Below are 26186 nucleotides of genomic sequence, written 5' to 3'. Positions count from 1 at the left end.
CAGCCACAGCTCTGACAAAGGCAAACACAGGTCCTTTTGGTCCAATCTTAATTACTAATATCATCTCAGTCTCCCAGAGAGGCTGCTCTTGCAAGTCAGCTGCAGGTCAGGGTTGGCAAGGTGTGGCGAAGGTCACAGAAGCCAAGGTCAGGCGCCGCAGTCACTTAGTCCAGAACCCAGACTGATCTCAACGCTGACAAAAAAAAAAGAAAAACCCTGAGGCGGCTCCTGGTTCCACCACTCCAGTGCCCACCTCCCTCAATGTGTACCTGGGCTCAGTTCCGTTTCCTCTTGAACAAGGACCATTTTTGACCATGCTGATGGCATATCGTTGTGCTGAGACCATCGCCTTCTGAAATTCTCAAGTCTAAACTCCACAATTATTCCTTCACTTGAATTGTAGATAGATAGATAGATAGATAGATAGATAGATAGATAGATGGATGGATGGATGGATGGATGGATGGATGGATGGATGGATAGATGGATGGATTAGATAGATGATAGATAGACAGACTGACAGACAAATTCCCCCTTCTGCCTCACTACAGGCTCTCATCATGAACCACAGTTACCCCAGCAGCGCCGGCTTCTCCCATCCCACACCACCTGTAGGAGTGTGCTTCCAAGGTAACCAGCTGCCTTAGTCTGTTCAGGATGCTGCAGTAAAAGACCACAGATGGGTTGCTTTAAACAACAGATACTGACTCACTGTGCAGAAAGCCGCAGCCTGAGATCAAGACAGTGGCCTGTGCAGTGTGAGGAGAGGCCTTGGATGAGGAGTGTTGACTGTTTACACGTGGGGGAGAGAGAACCCTCTGGAATATCTTTTTCTTCATGCACAGATATGACACCCATCGTGATGACCTCAGCCTCATGTTATTTCCTATGTGCTCTGTCTCTACCTCATGTTGGGAGTTAACTCTTCAACACATGAATGGCTAAGGGGAGACATGGCACAGCCTAACCTTTTCCTGGCTACTCAGCTTCTGACTCCACGATTGGTCCCTTCTTTAGGGTCCCATGGCACACAGTTTAACTTCTCTGGCTCCTCCCCCCACTCACCAGGCACTGAAAATAACCTCAAGCTCTTTAGAACTTCAGTTCTATCTATACGGTAAGAGCCTTCTCGCTGGAGACACGAGGCTACCTGCCTGAATATCCTCCACACATTGGAAGAATTAGTTAGGGAGGGTCTGAGTGTGTTAAAAGGATATGGAAGGCATATTGGAGACTGTGTAAGCTGTTGAGAGGCACCTTTGCAGGGAGGGAAAGCTCTGGTAAGGGCAAGTAGCTCCAGCTATTGACTGGTGGTCTAAGGAGGTGGGGGGGGGTGACCTCAGTGACAGAGTCATCAGAAGAGACAGCACAATCAGCGGTGTGACGGCCACGTGGAAGGAAAAAGCTGCCAGCCGAGCCAAAGGTGAGGTCTGGGTGGGTAGTAGGCCTTCCTGTGTATGGAACGGGCATGGTAGGAGTTCCTTGAGGAGTGGAGGGGACTGTGGGGGAGTTGTGGGGAAGGGAGGAGGGTGGCAGTATTGCAGAATATCCCTGTAACTGTGTAAAGGTGTGTGACATTTGTTTACGCTGTATTTGTTTAACTGTATAAAGATGTGCTGCTGTTTTACCTTGTCTGCCTAAGGCACCTGCTTGGTCTAATAAAGAGATGATAGCTAGGCGGTAGAGGGGTAGGCAGGGCTGGTGGGCAGAGAGAATAAGTAGGGGGAGGGAGAAGAGAGCACAGGAGAAAGAGAGGAAGCCGCCCAAAGCAAGCCACCTGTCAGCCAGACACGCGGGAAGCAGTGAAAGTAAGACGTTCAGAATGAGAAAAAAGGCCGAAAGCCCCAGGCCAAAATGTAGATGAGGAGAAACAAATTAAATTAAGTTATAAGACCCTGTGGGACAAGCATCAGATAAGGCTAGCGTTCATAACTAATAAGTCTCCTTGTCATGATTGGGGGGTTGGCAGTCCAAGAAAACCTACCACATGGCAGAGTTTAAGGTGGGGAGCAGGTTTCAGAAAAAGAGAGGAGCATTCACTAAAGGAAGTTTGAAGCGACAGAATGGGGGGGGGGAGGTGCAGAAAATGGAGCCCTGTATAGGCTGGGAGTTGTGAAGGGGGTGGATGGGAGTGAGAGGTAGGAACAGTGAGCTCCTAAGCTTCAGTAACTGGATTCCGTGATGCAAAGGGAGGCAGCAGCAGAGGCGCAAAGACATGGGGTCAACCCTTGGTGGTGCTATCGGCGGACTTGGAAAATAGGCAGCTGGAGTGAAAGAGGGTCCCTAAAGAAGCCCAACTCCAGCATTCTGTAATATACAGAGAGAAATGCTTACAGAAGTCAGCGAGGGACAGAACAGGGGCAGAAGGGAGACTCTGGTTAAGTTTTAAAAAGGGTTCTTGGAAAGAGGGAAGAGGCTCACTGGGGTCCTGAGGTTTCTTGAAGAGGGTACGCAAGAATAGAATATCTCAGAATCCAGGAATGGAGAAAATTGGCTAGCCCCGAGATGGAATGAAGTTTAGACTTGGAGGAGGCAGGGGATGGAGCAGAGCTGGGAGAGGTGAGCCACAGTGAGGCCGCTGTGAGTGGGAATCAGGCAAAAATCTCAGAGAGATAACTGGGTACAGGAAAGTTGAGCCTTCAGGGTGGAGATGAGGAATCACTGGGAGCCTAGAAAACTGAGGCACATGGCTGTGTCATTCTCATTATTGGAGAAGGAGGGCCTGCAGAGAAGGTCATCCATGTCCTGGAGAAGGTGGAAGGAGAAGGGTGAGAGAAGGGCTAAGTCAGCAGAGACGCCTGGCTGAGCAGATGCGGCTGACCCTGAAGCCCTGGGGGAGGACAGTCCCAGTGAGTTGTTGGGACTGTTGAGTGTATCTGTCTGTGTAAAGGCAAAGAGGTCTTGAGAGTGGGAGTCTACCAGGATGGAAAAAGAAGCCATCCTTAAGGTCCAGGATAGAGAACCATGGAGTGGTTCTGGGGATGGTAGAGCGGATTGTATAAGGGTTGGGAACAGTGGGGTGTGGAGGGACAGTGGCGGAGCTGATAAGGTGTGCTTCTTGAACGATGTAGAGCTATTAAGTTGTCTAAATCAAGGATGGGGACGTTGAAGGAGGATTTGGTTGGCCAGGAGAGTTGCGGCAGTCAGAACATACACCCAGGTGCACTTTAGGAAAAGGTGGGGAAACGTACTCGGGCGCATTCTGGCAAGGTGGCAAGGGTTATTCAGGTTTGTTCTGGGATGGAGGAAGGAGTGCTCAGGTGCATTCTGGGAAGGAGGAACAGCCTTGTCACCATCTTAGTGGCCTGTCACCATTTAAGGACAGGGGAGAATAGGGCCTGGACCAACACAGGGTGTCTTGCTTTGAATGACAGTTACTTGAATGGTATCCCTTCCATTATGCATCACAAGAACAGCCATTGCGTCCGTGTTGCTTTTCCTCAAGTGCCTTGCAATGCGTCTAATAATAAATCCTGGCAGAGGAAGGATACAATCATAAAACACTGCACAGTAAGGCACTGCTGTGAGCTCTCATCCCACCTCTGCCTCTTTATCACAGAGTCTCTAGGCCAAGACGGAAGTAAGATAGGGCTGGAATCCCATCTCTCAACTCCACGCCGCTTTAACTCTTCCTCTCTGGTCCCAGAGAGACTATCTTCCGCCTGCACATCGAAGGCAGAGCCCTCCTCCTGCTATTGATTCAGACAGAATGCCAATAGCTTGATGGAGATGGAAGGGCCCAGGAAAGGCCATTCGAAGACAAGTAAGAAAAGATTCCTGGCTGACACTAAAAGTCTTCTAAATCAAGATGATTTCATAAATCATTCTTGGCAAAACTTAAAGAGGAAGCCAAGACTGAATGAAATGACTCTTGGGCTCCCTTCTCCACCTGTTTCTCTTTCTCCCTCTGTCTGATATGATATTAGAGATACATAATTCTTTGTGAAAAATGAAACCCTGTGTCTTCATGTAAGTTCTCCAAGGACAGTTTACCTCTGTGTGCTTATATGGTGTGCCTCCCCATGACACTATAGGATTTGTCCACATGTAAGACTTTACACTATAACCCTCCTAAGGCAGAGTCAGACGAAAGAAAATAACAAATACACACAGCAGCCATGTGTCACCCTGAGTCCATCATTAGACTCCCAAGTTGGAATCAATCCCCCCTTCTTCCCTCAAAAGTCCGGTAGAACTTGGTTAGCATCGTTATTGTAACGTCAGCCCTGTATCACTGACATAGAGACTCAAGGTGTAACTGTGTTCGCTCAGCATACATGAGACTCTGAGTTCCATACTCGGCACTGCAAAAATAAGACTCTAACGTAAAACAAAGTAAAACTGTAAAAATGAATAAAAACAAAAGCTGAGCTTATTCCAAAATTTAAAAAGTGATCTAGGTGGACCTGCTATTCCATAGACCTTGGCCCTAGAAAGGGAGGCTGTAACTGAATCACCCCCCAGGTCCTCTCATGCCCAGCACACATACCATGAACAGTTGCTAAATCCAGCAGAATTGCATTATTTCGGGGCAAATAAACCTGGTGTGTTCGGCATGTTACAAACAATGTGTTCCTGTCACCAGGAGTGTCACTACTCCAAAGACAAGCTTTATTTTCACAGATAATAAGATGCATATGCCCCAAACAAGAACAGTGCCCTCGACACAAAGAGAAGCTGCGATGTGTACAGAGGATCAAAGCCCAAACAAAGGGCCACTGTTCCTGACTCCCCAGCTGTTCAATGTAACTCTTTCACACCGGGGCTGTTGCTGGGGCCCTTAGGATAAACCCAAAGGGCTGGCCAAGATTAGCCTTAAATAACAATGCACTTTAACATCATGCAAGCGGACTTTTATTTTTCTATCGCTGTTATGGAGACATGGAAGCAATGAGCCGCATCAGCCTTCCAACACACACCAGTGTTGAGACATGTGAGGGAGACAACACCCACTCTAGCTTCCCACTGTTTTATATCCTTCTCCTAACCAGTTCACTGGTTCAGATGCACAAATAGCTCGGAAAAATCGACATTTTCGGCATTTGGCTTCTATAAACTTCAGCCGGGAAAATTAATTTGGGAAGAAATGGCCACTTTTGACCGCCTGCAAGCAGTAGACCCTCTGCGTCTGTATTATATTCTCACAACTGTATCAGACGATACCTAATAATAGAAAAGGTGATAAAGCGACTTACGTAGCCAAAATAAATGAATGAATCTAACTAGCAAATGCTAGTCTTGATTCTAGGGCACTTCTGTCTTTCTTTTAGTACAAGATGTGAGTTCTAGCGACAAAGATCACAGCCACGTTTAAAGGAAAGATGTTGGTAGGAGAGACGCCACTGTGTGCACCCCATCACCTCCCTTTTTAACTGGACGGCATGCAGAGAGTGAGGGACTTTGGAGAGCTCAGCCCTACGTGGGATGTCTTTATCGAAGGCCTCCTCTCAAGGGTCAGGAATCCATGTGGAAGGGACAGCAAAAGAGTTTAAAAGCCAGGGGGTGCAGATGACTCCAAGGAAACCGCATCTTCATGATACAACAGGATGGGCACACGTATGAACTCAAAGACTACAAGAACATGCACAAGACCCTCACGGCACTGAATGCCAGCACTGAGGGAGGGAGTGGACTCGAGTTCTCATCCCTGACCAAGAAACTCTTTGCAGTTGATGCCTGCTGGGAAAGGGGACATTGGTTTCCTCCGAAGAAGTGACATGGGGCATATCAACCACATTCAACAACTGATCCCATGTCCAGGAGACCAGAGCACTCTGTGGGCTTATCTATGCTTTGGTTTTGCTTCCGTACTATTGGCAATTATCTTTCTTTCTCTTCTTTTTCTTTTTTTTTTTTTTTGTCTGTTTTCATCAGCTTGTTTGATTTTTATTTTTTGTTTAGGGGTGAGCTCTTTTTTTATGAGACAAAAATAAACATGAAGTTGGGTAAGCAGGGAGATGGGGAGGAACTGGGAGGAGCTGGAGAGGGAAAAATATGATCAAAATAGATATCAAAAAGAATATGATCAAAATATGTTGCATGAAAAATTGTGAATTAAAAAACTTTTATTTTAGAATGTGTTTCATGTATTTGCTTGCAAATGTACATGTATATGCATGCAGTGCCTAGAGAGGCCGGAAGATGCTGTCAGATGCCCTCAGACTGGAGTTGTGAGCCACCCTGTTGGTGCTGGGAACCTAATCTGGCCCTCTACAAGAGCAGCAAGTGCCTTTAACTGCTGAGACTTTTTTTTTTTTTTTTGGACAGGGTCTTTCTATGTAACACAGACTGGCCTCAAATCGGAGATCTTCCTTCTTCATCCTCCTAAATGTTGGGATAACAGGACTGTGCCTCCACATCTGTCTTCTCACTTCCCTGTATTAAAAAAAGAGGGCGGTGTTTCCCAGAAAGGAGACTCTTGTGCAAGTGATTTGTTGAAGGCTTCACAGGTTCTGCTGAACTCTCCCCTCGGCTTGACCCAGAAGGCCAATTTCTACTGTGGCCAGCGGATGTGCCAGTTAGTCACTAGCCATAGGACACCCTGGGAGTGGCATAGCCTGTCAGTCACTTCAGAGACGGAAAGTCCCCTGTGGCTTATGTCAAATCACAGAGGCTGGGAGATGATTCATCAACCCTCTACTGGACAGGTGGGCTGGCCACCAAAATGTCCTCCTACATACGTGTCCAGAATGAAAATACTTGGTTTTCCAACATCACCAATAGGTGTGGCTGTCTCCCACTGTCACTCGGTGGCATCTCCCAGAACAGATCCTAAGTTAAGCTCGCTTGTTATGAAGAGAAATCTATTTTCCTTACCTGCCAGTTTTCTCTTTATATTAAAGAATTTTGCCGGAGAGCAATTATCCAACTTTTTGGTGGCAGAACCCCTTTACACTCTTAGAAACTATCGAGGTTCCTGTTGGGCACAGTGAGACATTCTTGGAATACATGGTGAGACTTACAGTACTCAGGAGGCTGAAGCAGGGAGATTGCAAGCTTTATGCTAATCTGGGCTACATGGTGAGTCTGAGGCCAGTCTGGGTTGTATCATGAAACCCTGCCTCAAAAAAAGATCTTTTTGAAGAGTCCAGTTGTGTTTTGGATGTCTGATTACATTGGTGGGCATTCATCAGAGACAGATTCGTTTTCTGACACTTATGTACAGATACACTTAAAAATAACAACAAACCATTAAGTATTAACGTACATGGTATATCAAGATATAAATGATATTCTCCAAATTTTTGAAAGGCTATGGTTGTTTTATATCTTTATACACTTGCTGTCTTGTTTAATCAGCTTATTTTATGGCGTGTTGTTTTGGTTGAAGTAGATGAAGGAAACCTAGCCCAGGACAAACAAACTGGGAAAAAGAGAAGTATTGTAATATTAACAGATAACTTGATATTTTACCCACATGCTGCCCCCAAACTCAGGCTATTGGTAGTTTTTTTTTTTTCTTGCTGTTTGTTTGTTTGTTTTTCTGAGACAGGGTTTCTCAGTAGCTATGGAGCCAGTCTGGAACTTGCTCTGTAGACCAGGCTGGCCTGAAACTCACAAAGATCCGCCTGCCCACAGCACCACCGCATGATGAAAATGAAGAAGGACAGCTCAAGGCGGCTAGAAAGCCAACCTTAGTTTATCTAGTCACTGGGTAAGGGTTTGTGTTAGCTGACAGTTCCAGTGGGGCAGAGTCCGTCGTGGTGAGGAAGCTGTGGCAGACGTCAGGAGAGGCACGGTGACAAGAGCAGAAGGCTGGCTGGCCACCTGGCCTCTGCACTCAGGAAGTGAGGGTGACCTGTGAAGTCTCAAAGCTCACCCCCGGGCTGTTTCCCTGAAGCAATGCTCCACCTCCCAAAGGTTCCACAATCTTCCCAAATAGCACCACCAGCTGGGGACCAAATGTTGGGCCGTGGGAACCTTCCACACCCAAACCACACACGCCATTTGGAAGCATGTGTTCTTCTTCTCTTTGCCTTCTAAACGCAACGGAATGTGCCGCCTTTATTCGGAGTTTACCGTGGGAAAGAGCCCTCTTACCAGAATTGTTACTGGAAGAGAGACAAAGCTAAACCAGTAGGACCCTTGAACTTGGCGCCAACGCACAGATCTGCACAGATCTACGTTGCAATGCTTGTCAACTGCAAGCAAGCAAAACCAACATTCCGCCTCCTTGTCAATCACAGATTCTAAAAGACAATAGAATCACCCCAAATCAAGGTACGGAGGATTATCTTGAGCTACACACAATGGCTCATTGGCAGAAAGAAACGCAGAGGAGGAGTGGGGGGAGAGAGATCAAGTGAACCAGTTCACTGGTGACTCATTTGCCTCGTCCCAGAACGTCTTTCTTGACGGCCCAGCTTTACCCTCACACCACTTCTTTATGCAATACTGTACTGGCTTGGATTTATGATGTAGTAGGTCTTGGAATTGAATTCTATGAATTTATGATCTAGTAGATCTTGGAATTGCATTGTATGAGTGGTGGAAAGAGCTTAAGGAGACATTTAAGTTAGGACTTTTATTTTATAGATAGCAAAACTGAAATCCAGAGAATGGAAATGATTTGTTCAAGGCCATGAAATGGCAGATCAAGGACACACCCCCACGTATGACCTTTATACTCTGATCATCTAGCTACTACATATCCTTCCAAGTGCTCTCTGAAAGTGTGTGACGTGGTTGCAACATCTGCACGTTACCTTTAAGCCCTTCAGCTCTGGCAGAGGGATATAAAAATGTGAGCTTGTTAAGGCTTAACCTACGCTCTCGGGTGAGTAAGTCACTCAAGTCAAGAATTCAAAGACAACATCTAACCATAACACCACATAACAGAGAAGACTACCACAGGCCTTAGCGACTTTCCATCAACACCGGAAGCACTGCTAATCACGATAAACATTATTAATAGGCCTTCATTGGTAATTACTTAAAACTTGCTTAAAAATTAACAAGTAGTGACTTAATATAATGGATACTATAAATGGACTGCCACGGGTGAAGCCAGTCCTCTCCTGCTCTAGAGATAACTCAGTTCTTCACCATCATGATGAACCGTGGGAAGTCAGCCTAACCCGAGGCTTTCTCAGATCCCCTGGTGAAAGGATAAAGGGAATGCTAGTTCCGTCTTTGCCCAGGGACAGACTTGGCGAAGTCTGGTCTGAGGAGGAAGCCTGGGCCTAGAAGGAGTCAAGGCCACAGCTTCTGGGGATTCAATTCTTCCCCCGTGCTGTGGTTATCAGTCCTAGGGCAGTCGTGTCTGAGGCATCCTGAGTTCTCCTTGCCGACACTGTCTGATTCAGCTCTCTGCTGACCCTGGCATTTTCCCCCTGGAAATAGTTTGTAAGAACCCGAGCTGCTCAATGAGCTTGCTTGGCAGAAGTCATCAGCTTGTGCAAGATCTCCTGGGCCAGCTCTCTAGCTTCCTTTATCATCCCTGGTCCTTCTTGACGCCTCCCTGCTTGGGGCCCTCACACCTGAAGGTTCCTCTGAAGATCTATAAATCCTTCATAAGGACGGCAACCAGGGTTTGACTAGAAACGATTCTTGGTCCAACCTTATTTCTAGGAACCCTGGTTGGTTGATATTGCTGCAGAGTTAACTTAGTTCTCTCCTCTAGCTGAAGCACCAAACTCAGATGGAACCTTTACTCGGGGTAGAGCGAGATGTCTACAGAGAAGAAAGCTGGGACTCCTTCCTAACAATTTGTGACTATCCTTGCGAACTGTCCCTGGGCTTGTCAATCCACGCTTATTTACAAAGCTGTGCGAGTCTGTCCTCTGCCAAGCATCACAGCCATTGTCATCTTAAAGAGTAGCCATAATTACCTGTAAGAAACCCCCAAAGGAGGTCAGTTGGCATTCACTCCCCAAAGGAGGTGTTGAGAAGGTTGATTAGACCCCTGCCTGAGATCCCAGCTGTTACCTTCTATACTCTGGGGCTTTCATTTGTATTCTACCCCAGCTGTATGTGATTTTGAGAGGTACTGGAATATATAGGGGGCACAGGGTAAATCTGAAGTGGGGACCCTATCTGTGCAATTCTGGGGAAGTCGTCGTCTAACCTGGGGTAGTACTTTCCACGGATGCCTTTGTTTTGTTCCTGTGAGCAGCCCCTCACCTATGCTCCTGTAGGTATTCCCAATTAGCCCGCTGGTTCCCCAAGCTAGACTTTGTCTGTCATTGGTATTCTATAATCTGAAAAGATATTTGTTCATGCCTCCCTGGGAAAAATTGACACACCAGAAATATTTACATGTGTGCAGGAATTTGACCGAATGTTGTGGAATATTTGTGTACACTGTAAAGTTGTATCTCTGCCTCAGGCACATTCTGATTGGCTTAATAAAGAGCTGAATGGCCAATAGCTAGGCAGGAGAGGATAGGCAGGATTTCCGAGGAGAGAGAGAAAGGAGGAGGAATCTAGGCACACAGATTTTGCCAGAGACGCTGAAGAAGCTGGACATATGGTACAGAACAGAGGTACCAGAGCCACATGACAAAATGTAGATTAATAGAGACAGCTTAATATAAGTTATAAGAGCTAGTTAGAAAACAAAGTAAGCTAAGGCCAAGACTTCATCATTAATATGGTCTCCATGTTGTTATAGGGGAGGTGGTGATCCCACAAAAGAAAAGTCTGACTACATTAGAGAAAGCTTGTTACAACTGAAGACTCGCTTTACATATAAAATAGAAAAGATTATATTTCTTTATATTCTATAATATTATAGAAAGATTGTTAGGAAGTGTCACCACTAGCTGTCTCTGAGAGTGGTGGCCAGCGACACCAACTCCGAAGATGCTAATAGTGATGAATTAGGGGTTGAATTACGTCCCCCAGAAAGGCATTTGCTGATGGCTTTACAGAGGTAACCCAGCTCTGCTGTGGCCTTTGGAGAGGACTTCAAGACGATATGGCTGGTGTTCTTATAAAAGGGGAAACTTAGAGAAAGCAGATACATAAGGAGTGAAGGGTATAAAATAATTATTGCAAGTCCAGAAGCAGACTCCATGCTAACTGCCAGAAGCTGGGTAGGGGGTGCTTCACAGCCCTCAGCAACATGCGTGTCTTATAACTTGAACTTCTAGCACGTAACTATAGGACACTAGGAGGCGACTGCTTAAACCTCCCAGTCCATAGGATACTTTTTTTCTTCAGAGCACACTTCAAAAACTGATACAATAAACTAATGGGCTTAGGTCTGTTGTAAAGAGATTTCAGTACCTGTTTGGACTACATATATATATACAGTTTCATAAGGGTGATAAATGGCTACTGACTATGGAATTCTCCCTCTACTTAACTACACTGGGTTGAATTCCTACTTAAAAGTCTACTTCATAGGTATTATAGTGGGAGATGAGACTTCCACGATCAATCGGAGCCACTGCAGCGCCTCCAAAAAGACTCCTGGAATAGGAGAGGTGTTTCTGTTGTGTTGTCCTGGGAGAGGAACAACATTCAACAGAGGAACTGTGGAGTCTCTGGTATTGGAAAGGACTCTAAGGCTTGGGCTGGAGTTCAAGGAAGGGGGCTGTGCTTAAGTGATCCCATCGGGAAATGAAGGATTTATATCATCAGGAATTTTATCTATTTAGTTAGTTATGTTTTTGTTTTGTTTGAAACAGTCTTTCTATATAACCCTAGCTGTGCTGGAACTTGCTATATGTAGACCAGGCTGGCCTTGAACTCATAGAGATCTGCCTCTGCCTCGCAAATGCTGGGATCACAGGTGTGCACCACCCTGGGATTTTTAACTCCCATCTGAAAGGCAGAAGGGAGGAAGTGGAATTAAGGCTGTAGCTCATAGAGAAGCAACAACCACTTACTGGAGCCAGATAGGATTTACAGTCGGAACAACGGTTTCAGTGCGTGCTCACCATTATTTTGCTTGCGTCTTGCTCCATCATACATACAGGGTGACCTTACATGACAGTGGATGCTCTTTGAAGACAGAGCTACTCAATGGAGAAACATCAATATTTCGGCAGGAGTGCCAGGCCAGTCCCAAGAAGGCTCTGCCTTTCTCATCCTAACCAGTGAGCAATCTTAGCATTATGATCAGGGTGCAACAGGGTACTATACACCTCCAGATATGATGCAAGAAGTCCACGTCACCCCAGAAGAGCCAAGAGCCTAGTGAACACAGCACAGAGGAAGGAACTATAATGCAAGTCACATGTGTGATTTTTGAATTTATCAGTGTCCACATCATAAAAGCAAAAATTAATTTTAAAGTATATTTTATTTGGCTAGTATATCTGAGATATCATTTCACATTTAATCAAGACTCTTAAGGGACTTACCAATCAGATGCATTCCTCAGACTTGGCTTGAAACTTGATTTGATAAAAGAAATGGAAAACACTTTTGTAGCCAGTTCCAGAGACTGCCCTTTTTTAAAAGATAATATTTTAAAGATGATTTTTTTAAAGGATGATATATTATTATGGTTTTGGAGCTGATAATGCTACTGTGGCTACATTGCAAAAAAATAAGTCTTAATCTATTAAAGATAAAGGCTGACGTATTTACATGTAAAACAATGTCATATGTGGAATTTAAAATATTCCAGCCAAATTAAAATGTAGGAAAGTGGTGAATGAAAGAAAAAAAATGGCTGGATGTGGATGTGGTGTAGAGGGCCCATCTGCTACTGTGTTTGCTTGAGTAGCTCCGTAATAAAAGATTAAAAATGTTAGGTGTATTGGCACGCGCCTTTAATGTGTACCCAGGAGACAGAGGCAGGTGTCTTTTTCTCAGTCCGAGGCAAGCCTGATCTACACAATGTGACCCTGCCTCAATAAATAAAAAAATAATAACTGTGATTAAAATGCAATTAGTTTATCATCTCGAGTGTGTCGCTGGTGTCAAAATCACCAAATTTTACACTTTAAATATGATTGGGGAATTGTATGTCAATTAAATCTTAACACAGCAATTTAATAAAGCAATCCATTGTGGTATCATATGTCCTTGGGAACCTAGCATGGGTGAACTATCTTTCTCAACAATTTTTGATGACATACTTAATACAAATTCAGAGGTAATTCTATTGCTTCAGGTATGGCTGGATAAAGGGTTGCATGTACTTCATGGACTGGACAGCCTCCTCTTGGCTCTTCCTTACTCTGAGACAAACCTTTTGTGAGGCATGATTACCTCCTCTTACCTGGGCGGGGGAGACTTTCCCTTTCCTTTTGTGTGGCCAGGTAGACCACTCTACCTGGTTGGATGGCCTGGGTAGTGTGCAAACCATCACATGCGAAGAAGTGCCGTTCACATCATACGTGTCATAGATTTGTATGTGAACTGCAACCATTTCCAGTAGATCAAAGTGTCTTGGGCAGGTGTTATATGGGTGGCCTGGTTTGGATGACGAGTCTGATCTCCAGCTATGAAGGCAATCTTACCGAAATCGGAGTGTTTGCTGGAAGCAGCACTTGAGAGCATTTATCAAGAGTGGAAGTGAACGTTGTACACTAAAGTCCATTACACACCAGGCCTGTTACTGTCAATGATGTCATGAGCCACAGGAACCAAACCCAAAGCCGTACGACCCCAGAACACAGCCAGTTTCCACTTTAATTTCCTGCCATTGGTGGATCATAATTAACTTGCTTATTTTGTGTTTATTCCTTTCGGATTGAAAGTCCATTCTTTGTGTGATGGGGAGTCTTGATTGTCAATACATTTGAGAGTCACCATGGAAATAAATCCCTGCGCATATCTGTGAAGAATTATCTAGATTAGGTTACATGAGGAAAGAATGTCTACTCTAAATGTGAGTAGTGGTCTTTCATGGGGTCCAGACACTAAGACAAGAGAACTAAACACAAGCCCCCACCACAGTGTACTTCCTGAGGATGCAAGGTGACCTCCACTCCCTCCTCCTGCTGCCAAACCACCCCCACCTCAGAGGACTGTAGCTCTTCTAACCCAGAGCCAAAACAAACCTTTCCTTGCTTCAGTGGCTTTTGTCACAGCAGCAAGGCAAGTAGCCAGTATAACCCCCTAATCTTAACCCCCATGGCTCAAAATTAAATGTACCTGCTGTAGTCTCGCCGACCTTCCCTATTCTTTTTAAGAACCTCTGTATTCTCATTTGAAGTACATGTGCCATACAAAACTCAAAGCCATATGTTTCTTTAAAGTCAAGATAATACTTCTGTTAGGCTACAAAATTATTTCCTAAACCCACCCACACATTTCATATTTATTTGTATTAATACCAACTCACCACTTAATTTCTCCAGGGGTGAGGAGCCATACATAGGTCAGGACTTTCTTATAATACATAGGACAACTTTTGGAGCATCAGGACAGCCCTAAATTTCCTTCATTAAAATGTTTTTTTTTCCCATCTACCAACAAGGAACCAATAATCACATATTCACAGAAAACCTGTCTGCCCAGCCATAGCCAGCTGCACTGGGAATAGTTATCTGGCCTAGGCTGGCCAAGCAAATGGTCTCTTCTGAGACTTGAACCTGAATCTAAGATATAAGATGCTTTGTCCTTCCAGAACTAGAATAGAAAGCTGTATCTCAAAATCTGCAGGCTACCTGTTTTTGACGCTGTGTTCTGACAACTAACAAGAACCAGTTTGCAGAAAGAGAAATAAGCCAGTCAATTGTTCACGGAAAGAATTGGAAAGCATACGTTGCCTGCTTACTGGAGCTCCCAAGCACCTGGTTCTGGGTTCACAGGCCTGCTGGCACTGCCTTCTCTAGTTTTCCAGGCAAGACACCCCAAAATCTGCCTGAAACAAGTTCCATCTTGTGCAAACACAAAAGGACACAGCAGACCGAACCCAAGATCAGCACAGAGAAAACATTTACTTGGACACAGGGTGAATGGTCCAATACAACAAATGCTTGTGTGTGGCGCACCACGCCCATATGTGCTCTATGCGCCACCATACAGTTCATGAACCAGGCAAGGGGCTGGAGACTGAGACACACAACGGCTCACAGACAGAGACACGGGTCATTTTTAAAACAGGAATGCCCCAAGAATGTTCCCTTTATTGTGTTCGGGGCAGCTTATATAGGGATAGCCACGCCCCAGCCAAACGCACCAGAAACCATTCTCCTGCCATCAGGAACTCCTGAGGGTCTCGTGCTCAGAGCAGCTGCAGGCTGTCTCAGATCAGGGGAAAGCGAGCTGCTTACAAGAAATTCAGGATCTGGGGGTTCACAGCCCCCAACACTTGTGTCTGACTCCTCTGGGTTGCAGAGCACATTACACATCACTACAATAGAATACAGTCGGCATCTGTACTCACAGGTTCTGTTCTGTAGATTCTACTAACCATGAATGGGAAATACTTGCGAGGACAAGCATCTGAACTGAACATGCATAGACCTTCCCGTTGGCTTCGTTGGACGTTGTTCCCTGCAGGAGACGGTATAACAACCACACTGTCAGGACAGCTCTGCGCTTGTACTGTTCTAAGCATGTTAAGCAGTGCACAGACCTGAGATTATGCAGCTGTGGGGGTTATATGAGAACACTGCTCAAGTTCATACGAGCATGGGTTTGGGTATGAGGTTAAAACCCGTTTTCCATAGATGCCAAAGGATGACAGCTCCTAAGACTAGGTGAGTTAAAAAGAAGGCAAGTCTATTTTGGCTCGCATGTTCTATAAACTAGGAGATCTAAGAGCCTGGTACCAGAATCTGCCCCAGTGTCTGTGGACTGAAGGTTTCATATACAGAAAACCAGAAAGGCAGCAGAGTCTGGGGAAGAGGAAACACACAAGGGGCAGGCTCTCTAGAAACTGCCTCTAGCTCCCTGAGAAGAATATCAATCCCTTTTAATAACCAATCACCTCCTGAAGGCCATCCCTATCCCTCCCCTCCCCCACTAATACTGCCATGGTGACAGTGATGATCAATCATCAACCAGAGTTTCAGATAGGACAAACTGTATTCCTGCCATAACACACGGCGGCCCGTTACTCATCACTGGGGCTCTCCGTTGTGTCCTGGAACTGGCGAAGAAGCTAGTGAGGGTGGTGGGAAGAAGGGCACAGGTCACTTGGACAGAAAGGGCCTGATGCAGGCAGGTGCAGGCAGGATTGTGGACAGTTGCCACGTGTTCAAGATGGCACAGAGGCGTGGCTAGGCTGGAGAGAGATGGCAACTCCGGAGTACCAGCAGGAAAATAGGGGTGATCGCTCAGCCTTCCACTAAATCCATGGAAGATATAGAGGAAAAACAGTGTGTCTGTGGGGACCTGGAAAGTCCGGGAGAAAGATGCACACATGGGTTTCTCTAGCTGTTATGAATTTCTCCCAGAGGAACTAACTTCAAAAATCACCTACTACCTAGCATGGAGTCAAGGACTTCCTTTTAGTGCCCTCTTTTGTTCTGGCTCAACGACAGCCTCAATGGAACAGGGTTTTTAATGTGACGAAACTGATACCAAAGAAATAAAAGGTATTTTTGGAGGTCATGCCAAGTTTTGATGGTTCTCAGTGACCCACATGCAACATAAATGAGCCCTCTGGGGAACCCCATGACCCACACAGGCATGTGGCCTTAGGACTCTTACTCTCTGCCTCCCTTCACTTCGCAAACTCTCTAAGGATAGGAATCTAAGACCAGTCCTGATACCGGTGACTGACATGCAGCTCAACCTCGAGAGTAAGTGTTGGGGGAGTTGGCTTAGTTGGTAAGCTGGCTGTGCAAAGACAAGGAACTGTGGTTGAGCTCCCGGCACCCATGTAAGAAGCCAGGCATGGCTGAAAGTGTATGCAATCCCAGCATTAGGAGGGGGTGATAAAGGCTGGCAGATCTCAGGAGCTCACTGACAACTTAGCCTAGACAGTTCAGTGCAAGACCCTGTCTCAAGGAAATGAGGCAGAGATATTAAAGAAGAAATCTGTTGTCCTCCTCTGGCCTACACATGTACACACATGAACATGTGTGTTGTGGGTGTGTTGTGGATTTAGTTGGCCACGTTGGGTGCCAATTGGGCAAGAAACTGCTCTTGCCTGGACAGCTTCACTGGACATGCAGTACCCATAGAGAGATGACTGCTGAACTTGCCTAAAGGTGAGATGATCCTTCGGGGTTTCTGTTTCATGAAAGAGTCTGTGAGACATTCTGCGGGATACAGAAAAAAGTGACTAAACTATCTTTGAAATTCCCTGCTTCATGAAAAAGTCTGCTGGATACTATGGGCCTATAGGCTAAAGATGGATGCCCCAATGGTACAGAAGAACTTTGGGTGACTGTCCAGGCAGCGAGATGTCTTTGTCAATTCTAGAGTTTTGGAAATTGCTTACAATGCACTTCCTGTTTACTTAGGTAATGTTATATCCTTCTGGAGTCTTTGATGGAGTTAAAGAATCTATAGTTACAGTTTTCCTTAGTTATGATAAAAGATAAAGTAGATATAAGTATTGTAACTATAATTCTTGTTTGATAGCTGTTTGTTATATGTAATTTTACTATGTTAAAGTTAAAGCCTTCCTTTTTGTTTAAACAGAAAAGGGGAAACGGTGTAGGAGGTCCTTCTGTTTGTGTGTTGCTTTCATGGTTAATGAATAAAGAAACTGCCTTGGCCTAGTTGATAGGGCAGAACTTAGGTAGGCAGAGAAAACAGAACTGAATGCTGGGAGGAAGAAGGGCAGAGTCAGAGAAGCCATGGATCCTCTGCCTTTGATGGATGCCAGTTAGACTCTCCAGTAAGCCACTGCCACATGGCAATACAGAGATTAATGGAGATAGGTTAAACTAATATGTAAGAGTTAGCCAATAAGAAGTTAGAGCTAGGGGCTGGAGAGATGGCTCAGAGGTTAAGAGCATTGCCTGCTCTTCCAAAGGTCCTGAGTTCAATTCCCAGCAACCACATGGTGGCTCACAACCATCTATAATGGGGTCTGGTGCCCTCTTCTGGCCTGCAGGCATACACACAGAATATTATATACATAATAAATAAATTAATTAATTAAAAAAAAATAATAAAGTGCTTGTTAAAAAAAAAAGAAGAAGTTAGAGCTAATGGCCAAACAGTGTTTTAATTAATACAGTTTCTATGTGGTTATTTTGGGTGTAAGCTAGCCGGGCAGCCGGGACAAACCAGTGACCCCTCCATGCAACAGTTACACTGTTTTAGACTTCCCAAAGCATTCCCAGCAAGAGAGCAGAATATTTAAAGTGCATTGCAGCAGCCTCCCTCCAGATCAGGAGTCTGCCTTTCCCAGCTATATGAGCTGCTATGGAGTGCTAAACTCAGATCCTTGCTTCTCTCACCTAAAAAATGAAATAAGAGCACACACAGTCCTCACAGGGTTTAAATGATGAATGTGCTGTATAAGAGTCAGCCATTCTTGATATCATTGCCTCTCTAAGCAATTACCTCACCAAGAAGTGAAGCTTTGATGTGCTGTGTAAGAGTCAGCCATTTTTAATATCATTGCCTCTCTAAGCAATTATCTCTCCAAGAACTGAAGCTTTGACCCTGGCTGGTAACCTTTGCATTTACACAGCTGACCAATGACCACAGGTCGTAGTTCGACCCTTGTTCCTGCCTGGGGCTGAATTTCTGCTTGACCCAGGAAGACTTTCTTGTGCCCAAAGCCCTCCATCTTATCTTGCGCTCTCTCTCTCTCTCTCTCTCTCTCTCTCTCTCTCTCTCTCTCTCTCTCTCTCTCTCTCTTTTTCCAAGTTCTTCTCTCTTTCTGTCTTTGATTTTTTTTTTTAATGGTGGTGGTGGTGGAAATGGTGGTAATGGTGGTGGTGGTGGTGGTGTGTGAGAGTATTTCAAGGTCAGAGAATAATCAAGTGGATTCACTTCTCTCCTTCCACCTTTAAGTGGGTTTTGAGTATTGAGCTCTGGTTTACACACTTGTTCAGCAAGTATTTTACCTCGTGAGCCATCTCATGGGCCCTGAATTATTCTTGTTAAGCCACCAATTTCAGGTACTGGAGAGATAACTGAGCAGTTATGAGCACTTGCTGATCTTCCAAGGGACCCTAATTCACTTCCTACGATCTACATTAGGTAGTACACAATCATACAGAACTCTAGTTCCAGGGGATCTGAAACCCTTTTTTGATCTCTGTGGTATTTGCACGCGCGCGCGTGCGCGTACACACACACACACACACACACACACACACACACACACAGTCTAAAGATTTCAGCAAGTCACCTCCCAGACCCAAAGACTGTATCAGTGCAAGTTCCAGCTAGTCTGGCTGACTAATTTTCTTTGTACCGCCATTGTGGTACCAACCCCACAGCTAGATAAATTCTACTTTAAATTATTCCAAAAAATCAAGGTCATCTTTTTGTAGGAGCACAAAAAAATGCATGCATAAATTCTCATTGCATAAAAAGAAAAAGAGAAAACACAGAACCAATGAAAGAGAAAGCAAAAGGAGTCCTGTGTTTATTTACCCTCTGTGCCGGCTGTCCTTCACCGTCTTCCAGGCCTTTCCATGTTTTACAGTAGCTTGGTTTTGTGTGACTGTTTTACATAATTAGAATTATTTGGGGTTTGGGGCTTTAGCTTCAAGTAACAATCAGTTTTAAAAAACCTTTTTCAAATCGTACAGGATTTTGTAGGATGACTTTCTTTGGCTTTCTATAGTTTATTTTTCTATTGAGAGACATTGGAACTGTTTCCAATCTAAAGGATGACTGCATTTAATCACATCTTCCACCACATTTACCATTTAAAAAACATGAACTTTAGGAGCTAGAGAGTTGGCTCCAAACTTATGAGTATTTGCTGCTCTTGCAGAGGACCTGTGTTCAATTCCTAACATCCATGTGGTGTCTAATAACAACCTAACTCCAGTTCCAAGAAACTTGATGTCCTTCAAGACTCTCCAAGCAGTAAACACACAAGTAGTACACATAAATTAAATTACTCACACACCTAAAATAAAAATAATTATCTAAATATTATATGTTAAATTTAAATTTACAGAATTTAATTATAGATTTAATTTTAAATCTGAGTCTCTTCAAGACTCTCCAGGCAGTAAGCACACAAGTAGTATATATAATTTAAATTACTCACACAACTAAAGGAAAAATAAATCTCTAAAATTTATATTTTAATAAGAGTAAGAATTATATTGTTGCTGGAAATCAATTTCTTTTTTATAACTATATTCAATATTCATTAAATTGTAACCATAGATTTACATAATTACATACATAATAAAAAATCACTATGGGGACAAACTAGAAGTTTTACATTTTGCATTTATTTTTACACACACAATCTGTGAATTTGGACAGGTATATTAGTTACACACTTCTGTGTGACAACTTATCTGGGAACAGTGATTGAAAATGGTAAGTAGGCTTTCCCTTGTTTTCTGAGGTTCAGTTCAGGTGGGCTCTTGGCTCCTGATCTCACAGTAGTTATCAACTGTCAGCTAGAATTATGGTAACCGCAAAGCTCAGCTTAAGAATCCACTCCCCAACTCACTCACTGTCGGCAGGGCTGCTCACTGGCTGGTGCTCCCAGACTCACTCACTGTCGGCAAAGGTGCTCATTGGCTGGTGCTCCCAGACTCACTCACTGTCGGCAAAGGTGCTCACTGGCTGGTGCTCCCAGACTCACTCACTGTCAGCAGGGCTGCTGACTGACTGATGATCAGATACTTGGGTTCCTGGCCCTGAGGCTCTCTGAGTAGATATGTACAAGGTGATAGCTGGCTGTACCTACAAAGAAGGCTCAGAGACTAGTAGGGACCTAATACCTATGCCCCTCAAAACACACTGCAACTCTGCCCCCTAACACAATGGCACAGAATGAGATGATGTCATAGCAGAGATGAATTAATGAAGAATGCCAAAAGAGCATGCGTCTTACTCACAGTATAAAGGTCAGGGGAACTGTCAACCCTCACCAGACCTTAACCTGCAGGCCTTGATCTTGAACTTCCTGTCCTACACAACTGTGAGAAAGAAATGCTTTTTGGTTTGTGTCACCTGATTTATAGTATTTTGAAAAAGCTGGCTTTGAGAGACAAGGACAGACAACAAGAAATCAGTCTTTTTTTTTTTTTGTAATATCTCACAAGTGACATTTTATTGCTACTCTATAGTCATTTAAGGCAAAGTCTGTCCTAACTAAAGGGAAAAGATTACAAGGACAACTCCAGGAGGAATGGCTATTGGGAACCAATAGGAATCCTCTCCAAATGGCAACTCTGTGCCTCGTCATAAACCTCCAGCTTATAAAGACCAGTATGAGGAATCAAAGAATTAAAATATGGAAATCATTGAGCAGCACTAGAGAAATGTATGGGGATGAAACAATGCAAAGAGAGCCACACTTGATACCCAGAGGGTAAAAGATCTAAACTCACCTCCAGATTTAAAAATTCACCATGCCCTGAGCTCACAAACCCACCAATCCCTGAACTCAGAAAACCACCAGACCCTGAACTCAAAAAACCACCAGACCCTGAACTTGAAATCCCAACAATCCCCACCCTGGAAAACTCTGCCCCCGAGAAACCCTGCCTCCTGCTCAGTTCCCTGTTGCTTCACCTTCTTGTGTCTTTCCCAATAAATCTCTTCTGTGAGGTTTGTTGTATGGTGTGACTTTTTGGTATTCCTTGGCTCCCAGCTGCCAGGATACCTTTCCCCTCAAAGCTGCATCACTCCTATTGGGGAAACCTTAACCCTCAGCACTGCAACACTTCAGAATTGCACCACTTAAAGTGCCTACACCTGCAATCCCAATCCTTGAGGCACGGGGAGAAAGAATGCCAGGTCCAGGGCAGCCTGTGCTGCCCAACTAGTTTCTAGCAAACTAAGCAAGCAAACAGACAAAAATATATTCTGTCCATTTCAGGCAAGTAAGTCTACATCGGTTGTTCAGGATACACTGAAGATTTTATTTTGAGCCAGTAGAAATTACCCTCAGAAACAGAGGTGCTTTATACAGCCAACACTGTGACCAGGAGGCCTCATAGTCATCGTCAAATTTCCCATAAACTTTCCCTGATCAGAAGTTTTCAAGCTCCAAAGCACACCCCAGTCATTTTTAGACCTAAACAGGAAAGACCTCCAGGCTCTGCTCTGCAAATGCAAACTATTTGCCTAACTGCAGAAGTTGTGGGGTTTGCAAAACCACACCATTTGTGAGTTGCAGATATAAGGGCCCACTTGTCTGCCTTCTGAAGCCGTTCTCATGGTGTTCAACAGTCAAGGCAAGATGGGGGGCTCACCCACAAAAGTGCTGGGTTCTTGTTGTTGGTTTTTGTTTGTTTTTTTTTTTTTTTTTAAATAAAGATTTCTTAGCAGAGTCATCAGTGTCAAAGCCTGGGCACTGGCATTCCTAACAAGCCAGACTCTTGACCAAGTATCCTCAATAAGCCAATTTTAAAAAGAAAAAAACAAATAGTGAAATGTAGAAAACAGAAACTCAATGTCACCACTTTAGAGACCCAGCGACCTACACCTCCAAGCCCATCTTGGGCTCCTGATAGGAGGGTTCAGGGAAAGGACCAGTGGTATGCTTGACTAACCAGGTATGAACCTGCCTATAACCGACCCCTGGCTGTCTCAATGCCAGTCTCTCCTGAACAGTGGTCTGGCAAGTTCCCAGAACTCTGTGAGAGCTCAGGTTTCTACTCTGGTTTGACCAGATTTCAGCCTTCTTTTCACAGCATGAGAGTCCCAGGAGAATTCTAATTTCTTGGAGGCCGTAGTCTGATTGCTAACAGGAGAGGCACGAGCTCACGTGTTCTTATTCCTACCAGGCCAGCTACAGGTGTACTCTGTGAGTTTAAGGCAAGAGAAAAAATCCCCCAGTACACCCTCAGCTTTAAAGGTTCAGTGGGGCATGAGGACAGGGGAGTTGGTTCGGTGGTTAGGAGCACTGACTACTCTTCCGGAGGACCCTGGTTCGGCACCCACACGGCTACTCACAAGCCTCTGTAACCCCAGTTCCAGGGAATCTCCTCCTCTTCTGGCACCAGGCACACACACACATATTCATGAACGCCCATACTCATAAAATAAAAATTTTAAGTCATATTTAAAAAGCACAGAGCAGGAGACAGGTAAGGGGAAGTATCCTGTTTGACAGGCCATCTAAAATTCAGTGGGTGGGAGGAGGTTCACCTCACCTCTCATCCAGATGTGGAAAATGCGTAATGACTCAAGAGAGATTACAGAAGGCTTCACCCCCTCTTCCTGAAGCCAAAAGGTCACCCATTAAGCCTAGGCCCAAGAATACCAATGTCTCGCGGGGCAAAAAACATCTCAAGTCAGTTCCGCACACAGCACACATCTGGATACTCACTAAGTGAAAGCTCTGAGCTAAATGCTCTCTGAAGAGCTCAGGCTCCCCACATGGAAAGGCCACCTCTCTCACGCAAGCCCCTCAGGGAGGAGAAGGGAGGCTGGAAAGTCCAGTCTAGCAGCATGTGAGGTCATGGGTGTGACTGGGCCACCAGGCCTGTCCCCTTGGCTACTGTCAGTAACTGCCAAGAGACTTCTCATTTGGCTTTTGCTTTTATTTTTAATGACCCCGGTCACCTTAATCAGGAGTCCCGTGGTTAAAATGAAAGCAGTTCTCTGTACCAGGTGATTCATCTGCTGGGGTAAGAGTTGATAGGTCAGTTGCAGTTTTAGAAACCAAATTCTCTCAGCAGGGAACTGCTTTCTCTGTTCCTTTTTTTTTTTTTTTTTCCGTCAGCAGCCCCGAAACCATACTTCTTTTTGAATTATCAGGAGGTGACAGCCCTTGTCAACAGAGACAAGGCCAAGAGCCCACTTCTGCAGTGACCTTTAGCACATTCCAGGAACGGGGACTCCTGACAGACACCAGAGGTCAGCGGCAAGGGAATGCAGTCTGTCATAAATTCCAGCTGCTAGGTTTCTAGCTTGGGTGGAATACATATACTCTCCCCTAAAGGAGAGACTGCTTTCATTTCCTGACATTGCTCTTACATTCTTTGTGCTCAACAACGGTGAAAATCTAATAACCAGGATCGACCTTTTCTCGACCTTTTCTCTGCAGACCGGCTAAGAAGCAGTGACCATGGCCCACACAGTTCATTGTGGTTGTGAAGCTGCTTTCTGACTCTATCTAGAGAGTGAGCTAATCGCCTCATCTCAGTGACGTAGGAGTCAGATAAAGATAAGGGTTCCAGAGCAGGTTCCAGCCTTCTGGGCTGTGTGGCCCTGAGCAAACCAAACTCCCAATGTCCCTGTTTCCATGACTGTAACCACAGCGTCCATCCAATAATATGGTGCCTGCAGAATCCAAAAAGCCATCTTTTCCCACATAGTGGATGCTCAATAAATATTATTTTATAGACTCCACAGCCACCAACCTAGAAGTTCAAGTTCAATACATCACAGATCTCTAAAAAAAATAAAGAAAATCCAGTGATTCCTGAATACCTAGACAAATGCCTTATTCATTCTATTGCTGTTCATACGACAACACTCACATTGCATTACACACACCCAGCCCTATCCCGTGTGTTCCCTTCTCACCTTGTCTTTGCACCCCCATACCCCCTCTGTATTTTACCTTTTTGCATTACTAGGAATTGAACCTAAGACCTTGCATAGGCCAGACCAGCACCATACCACTAAGCCACAGCCCTACCTTTCTTTTCGGTTGAGGACAGCATTGCTAAGTTGTTCATGCTGGCCTTGAAGTCACTCTGTGAACTTGGCCTCCTCCTCAGTCTCCCAAGGAGTTGAGATGACAGTCCTGTAACCACCCTGCCTAGGTCCTCTCAGCTCTTTCCCCCGAGGCTTTACTGGCCTCAAGTCCTTTCTAGAATGTAAACTGAGTGAGAACCGTTTGCAGAGCCTGAACAGTTGTTGGCACACACAAATCCTAGGGAATATTTTGTGGGTCACTGACATTTATACCTAGTAAGTCTCTGAGTTTTAGATAACCCCGTCACCCATGAAGTCTTCCTAGGTAATTTACAAAAGTTAACTCCGTTTTTCTTTTGAGCCACATTTTGAGCCCTGCATTTTAAGCTGCAAGCTAACATTTCCAAGGTGCTTATGATGGATGAGGTTCGACAAGAATAGCGTTCATGAAACTCCTTCAAAGCCCACCTCAACTGTTTAAGCTCACTTTTACAGAGTAGGACATTGGGGCCAGGAAGATAGCTCAGTGGCAGAGTGCCTGCCACCTAGCCAGACAACTTGAGAAAACTGACTCCACAAAAACTATCCTCTGACCCCCACATGTGCAGACAGTCACGTACAAACTAAATTAGGATATTCAAAGAATTTGCTCCAAGTCACGGGGGCCACTATTTTTGCCGCGTCTTCACTAATTTGTTTCTCCTGCAAATTACACCCTACCAGCTTTACCAGTTCTAACATCATGGGTTCGAGCATAAAACTTTTTTGCCCAGGCAATTATGAGCAGCTGGTATCCATTCTATTAAAATATGGTTCGCTCCAGGTTCCGAGGCTTCTGTAACTTCGGTGGGTCCTGCGGGGTGGGTGTCTGGAAAGCTCTACAGAGACCCTTGTAGATGCTCTTATTACTAGAGATGGAAGTTAGGCTGGAGATGCCCTCTGCTCCCCCAAGCCAACCCCCACTTAAGGTTAATTTTTATTTTATGGGCATGTGCATCTGTGTGCACGGGTACTGATGCCAACTGGCATCGGATCCCCTGCAGCTGGGGTTACAAACAATTGCAGGTGCTGGAAATCAAAGTCTGGTCCTAGAAGAGCAGCAAGCTGAGGCATCTCTTAGGGCCCCCGTGCGCCCTTTATTAAGCTCTTTCTCTGAGACCTCCCACATGCCAGGCTGCACAGAGTACCGAGAAGGAAGCCAGCGGCAGTCCTGCCAAGATGGGGATTGGCAACAGGTGCTTTGAGCTCGCCCATTTCTTTCCCCCTCAAGCCCCGGTAAGCTTCAGAGCTTGCCTAAGGCTTGGACTGGGACTAGACATTAAGGACTCAGGTCTTTGAGGACTGAGGGTCTCCCTACTGTCGTTCTGGGCCTCAAAAACCCAAGTCACGCTTCTGGTATTCCTTGGAGACTTTAATTCTCCATCCAGTCAGAGATGTCCAAGACATCAGGGTTCTCTAAATCGGAGGCGCTCAATTCTAAGTCGCTTTCGCCAGTGGACTTTCCATGGGAAACCCCCTCTACCTCCTGAAGCGCCCACTAGCCCCGTCCCTAAACCGTTCCCGCCCGACTCGGG

The 26186-nt window shown here is 45.0% G+C and overlaps 1 long non-coding RNA gene across 4 annotated transcripts in view; it reads right to left on the bottom strand.

The window, feature by feature from the left end:
* The window catches only part of LOC126487461 (uncharacterized), a 49484-nt gene that overhangs the window by 22357 nt on the left and 941 nt on the right, over positions 1–26186 (bottom strand). For 2 of the 4 annotated variants that reach the window (XR_007588401.1, XR_007588398.1), the window contains exon 2: positions 15293–15402. The exons of 1 other annotated variant lie outside the window; for it this stretch is intronic. This is a non-coding gene — a long non-coding RNA (uncharacterized lncRNA). The remainder of the gene's footprint in view (positions 1–15292; positions 15403–26186) is intronic. One more of the 4 variants, XR_007588400.1, reaches the window with a different exon arrangement.

This window comes from Alexandromys fortis, unplaced genomic scaffold, assembly GCF_014885135.2.
Source record: "Alexandromys fortis isolate MF-2015 unplaced genomic scaffold, M_Fortis_MF-2015_v1.1 scaffold_172, whole genome shotgun sequence".
Classification (NCBI taxonomy): domain Eukaryota; kingdom Metazoa; phylum Chordata; class Mammalia; order Rodentia; family Cricetidae; genus Alexandromys; species Alexandromys fortis.
Note: the sequence above shows the minus strand (reverse complement) of the source record. Positions and strands in the feature narration are given on the sequence as shown.